The 4,820-nt window shown below is 43.2% G+C and overlaps 1 protein-coding gene and 1 pseudogene across 1 annotated transcript in view; both read left to right on the forward strand.

Annotated features, from left to right (window-relative positions):
• The window catches only part of LOC101847555 (proline-rich protein 36-like), a 182,200-nt gene that overhangs the window by 112,798 nt on the left and 64,582 nt on the right, over positions 1–4,820 (forward strand). The window lies entirely within an intron of this gene.
• Positions 2,709–4,820, forward strand: part of LOC106014191 — a 21,212-nt pseudogene continuing 19,100 nt past the window's right edge.

The raw sequence follows: 4,820 nt of genomic DNA on the forward strand, positions 1-4,820 counted from the left end.
GTCTTTACCTGTATCTTTGTTTTGTTAGATTTAGCTCTTTTGTATTTATCATGTTATGCTCGGGGTTTTTTCCTGTCGTGTGTGTGTGAGAGAGAGTGAGAGGGTGAGGGTGAGAGAGTGAGAGAGAGAGAGAAAAAATGCGTCATATTTATTTCTCTATGTACAGATTATTTAACAAGGTTGCAAAGATCTTTAGCTTTTTTTCCTCCATTTGCAAATAAAAGATTTCAATTTTGAAGTTATCTTTATTGTATGTGTTAATTGTATCGTTTTGAATTCCTCTTCCTCCTCCTCCTCCTCCTCCTCCTCTCATCCTCCTCCTCTCATCCTCCTCCTCTCCTCCTCCTCTTCTCTTCCTCTCCTCCTCCTCCTCTTCTCCTCCTCTTCTTCTCCTCCTCTTCTCCTCCTCCTCCTCTCCTCTCCTCTTCTCTCCTGTCCTCCTCCTCCTCCTCCTCCTTTCCTCCTCTTCCTCCTCCTCCTCCACCTCCTCTCCTCCTCCTCCTCCTCTCCTCCTCCTTTCATCCTCCTCCTCCTTTCATCCTCCTCCTCCTTTCATCCTCCTCCTCCTCCTCCTCCTCCTCCTCCTCCTCCGTGTATTATGGTATTTAATATAAATGTTCGTAGATGCTTTACACCCACATTGACTCAATTTAGGCCTTGTAGGAGGTGGTTGGTTCATTTTGTCTTTCTCGGTCAGTCCGGACCGAGTGGTATACCCCCCCCCCCCCTCCCCAGGCAGTGCTACTGAATGAAGTTGTCTTTAGGCCATTCCCAAAGGGAGGATAGTAACATGTTCTTATGGAAAGTAGAATTGTCGCTTTTAAGCACAAGGAGGCTATCCCAATGAATGCTGTTTTGAGAAAATGAAAGTTAAGTTTTGCATCTTTGTTAAGTTTCTTTAAAAGACAAGGAGAGTTTTCTCTATAACCAAACAAATATACGCACCGATGAAACCAAACAAGTGTGATGGATGAAATGTCGTGTCAGGAGAAATCCAAAGTGAATGCATTCTTGGCTATCATGGACCAACTGAAAAGTGCCCTATGCAGACGAATTGACGCCTATTCAACATCAGTGCAGCGGTTTGGTGTTTTAACAGTATAATTCAATGTCACCTGAAGACATTAATTCTGCAACTTCAGCACTTGTTAATGTCTATCCACATTACCTCTCTCCTACCTTTCCAATGGAATTTAGACAGTGCCTATGATGGGTGAAAGAGCAAGTACATCCGGATAATGCAACTGGAAGCGCTCAGAGTATTTTCACTCTTGCATACCACTGGTGTCCACTCAGCTTTTCCAGACAGCGAGATAGCATTGCGGATCTGTCTCTAATGTCAGCTAACTGCACTGGCGAAGGTTCATTTTCGCAATTGAAACGCTTTAGGCCGGTCCCAGAGTGTTCTGTAGGTCTGACCTGTAGCTCGCCTGGCTCGCACCGTGCAAATGAATGTATACATTATCGTGTGCTAAAGCAGCGTAGCTGTATCGTCTGTTTTGTGTCAGCAGAGCTGCGCGATGCGTCAGACGTGCTATTCAACAATGTTGTAAAAATGGTGGACATGTGTCGCCTCGCTTCGTGTTTATTTTCGACTGAAACGTTTCACAGATCATGAAAATCAACAATAAGTAAGTATTATTAGGTGCTTTGCTATTAAATATTGATGCTAGCATCAACACTTAGCCACAAAATCTCCAAGAAATGCACTTTGCACATGACGTAAAGAAGAGTTGTCCCGTCTTGGTATAATTGTTCTTGGATTACACAGTACCTAAATTATAGCAAGTCTCGGGACCTAGAGGTGAAGATGTTGGCCTCTCATTCAGAGGTTCCGGGTTCAAATCTGGGTTGTGATGGAACAGTTTTCTTCTCTAAAATTGTCTCTTTTCTCCTCCTTTCCTGCTCTCCAGCTATGTTCTGTCGTCTGCTTTCGTCTCCACTTTCTGCCCCCCCACCCCAACATCCTATGCACCCTTCTCGGATAAGGGCGAAAAATCTCGGAGGGCCTGTGAGCACGTTGCGCACGTTAAAGATCCCTAGGTGGTCTAAAATCGATAAGAGTAGGCTTCGGCCGCCAAGTGGGCAAAATTCAAACTTTCCTACCAACTGAAAAAGATTAACAATTCCCGCACGCTCATGTGACATTTTGCCCGTTGCGAGCCTCGTAAAAACACTTAGGCCTATCTAAAAAAAAAATAAAAAAAGGAAGTTGACTTTAAACCAAGACGGTCAGAGATCGTATAAGAACGTAGCCTATAGTAATAGTTCTAAACCAGAAATCAATAAAACGTCACAAACCTTTCTGGCCAGTTTTGCCCCGCCGACTCTAGAATCGCTCAACACTAATGAATCGTTGCTGCTTCTACTATTAGAATATTGCGTCGCTTTTCAACCTCATTGTGTCCTTCAATTACATGACCACTCTGACTGAGGTTTTACTTTATTTAGGGGGTCCTCGTGGTCAAGAGGTTTACAGTGTTCTCTCGTGAAATAGGTCCCGTGTTCGAAACCTGACAGTGAAGGGAAATGTTCTTCTCTTAAATGTTCTCCTTTCCCCTTCTTTCTTGCTTTCTTAACATGTTCTATCGGCTGCTTTCGTCTCTGCTTTGTATCCCCAACCCTACCATACCTTTTGCTCACGCTAAAGATCCCCTTTTGCTCCCTCCTCTAGGCTCCTGATTTTTTTCTGCAGCCTTTCTACTGCTACTCCATGGCTCCTTCTTACTTCTGTCTTTCAGCCACACCCCTGTTCTTAGGGTAGGTAAGATCTAACACCTACCCTTTCCGGATGACGATAAAAACTCTTGGAGGTCTTGTGTGCAAGTTGCGCACGTTAAAGATCCATGTCCTGTCTTAGTTTTGATCGTGGATAATTCTTGTAAGTTCTTTCACACAATGTATAAGTACGGAATCAGAGACGGAAGTTGTACACTTTTTTTGTATTTTTAGTCACAGAAAACTCGTTTCTACGCCAAACTGTCATGGCTGAAAAGGGGCCCCTACCAGAAGGCAGATTGGCTCATTCTGCTCCAGAAACCCTGTCTTTGAAAGAAAGGTAAGTTTTTATTGTCTGTTGTCTTGAAACCTTGAGGTTACTGTATATGAACTATCAACTGAACTATTTAGACCCGTTCATGTGGGAATATAGGGGCGTGTCCAAAGGCTGAGAAAGTCTAAAAGGTCTGAAATTCGGCCACCTCTATTCTCACCCCGAGTGAGAATAGTGCAGGCGAGTCTTGTGGCTATTCTCACCCGGTGCGCGTTCACCAAATTTTGCGTTCACCCTAAACCACAGAATTCTACACTGTGATAACAGAAAAATTGTAGAATTCTGTGCCGTGAACAAACGTTCCATTTCAACTGTAGCCTACTAAAAGCGTACAATTTTGTCTGTGGGCAGTGGAGAGAGAGAGAGAAAGAGAGAGAGGAGTAGCGCGAGAATTTCCGGCAAAACAAAACGGCTCGATTCGAAAAGTTAAATAGCCGTAGCATCTTTTGTTTTGTTTGTTTAGTATAGGGTTTTACGGCGCTCGCAACTGCATAAGGTCATATGAGCGCGCGGGACACACCTAATACTTTTTCGTTGGTAGGAAATTTTGAATTTTGCCCGGGTGGCGGCCGAAGCCTACTCTTATCGATTTTAGACCACCAAGGGATCTTTAACGTGCGCAACTTGCACACGGGCTCTCCGAGATTTTTCGCCCTTGTCCGAGAAGGCTAGGTGTAGATCTTTCCTACCAGAAGATCAGGGGTGTGGCAGAAAGACAGCAGTTAGGAGGAGCCAAGGAGTAGCAGTAGAAAGGCTGCAGAAAGAGTCAGGAGCCCTGAGGAGGTGGCAAAGGAGGTGAGGGGGTGGGGGCAGAAAGTGGAAATGAAAGCAGACAACAGAACATTGCTAGAGATCAGGAAAGGATGTGAAAGGAGACAATTTTAGAGAAGAAAATTTTTTGGTCGCTACCCGGAATCGAACCCGGGACCTTTGAATGAGAGGCCAACACCTTACCTCTAGGCCACGAGAGCCCCCCTAGCATCTTTGTAGACAACCAAATTAATTTACTTTTGTGTTTTAACATCATTTTTTAACTTTGTTTTGGTCAATTTGATCGTCCACACCGATAGACAGTATTCAGAAAGAGACAGAGAGAGAGAAATTTAAGGGGGAGGAGTTGATCTTGCGAGAACTTCCGGGGGGGTGAGAATAGCCACTTTCCTGAAATTCCTGAGACCTGTGATGAGTAATAATATGAGCAATTGCCAAAACGTGAGACTCTCTTGAGACTCAGTGGTGCAAAAAAAAATTTCTTACCAATTTGACTCTCTTTTCTGTCAGTCACAGATTGACATTTAGTGCTCATATTCCTAGAGTATCAGAGCAAGGAGATGTACGGCTTTGGAGATATGGGTCTATTGGTATGGCAACTACTGTATTTCTTGTATCATGTAACAGTGATGACAAAAACAGATAAGCAGCAAGGCAAATTATGGACTTTAAATGCCATTTGTTTAGTAAACAAACACTTTGTACACTATGAACTCCATTCATAATGGTAATATGAATGGCAAGCTTTGTAACAATGTCGCAGTGCACAGAACATGTCATCATTGTTATGTACAAGAAAGGATACACATTGGACGTCATCATTGTTATGTACAAGAAAGGATACACATTGGACATTATCATTGACAACACATCACAATAGTGAAAGGCTGTACAAATACAGTTATCAAAACCTCAGTACCAGAAAAACACATGTGTAAAACAATTTTTAAAATAATATGAGGCAAAAGCACAAAATCAATGGAGCTGACTTGTACAT

Source organism: Aplysia californica, unplaced genomic scaffold (genome assembly GCF_000002075.1).
Source record: "Aplysia californica isolate F4 #8 unplaced genomic scaffold, AplCal3.0 scaffold00033, whole genome shotgun sequence".
Taxonomy (NCBI): Eukaryota; Metazoa; Mollusca; class Gastropoda; order Aplysiida; family Aplysiidae; genus Aplysia; species Aplysia californica.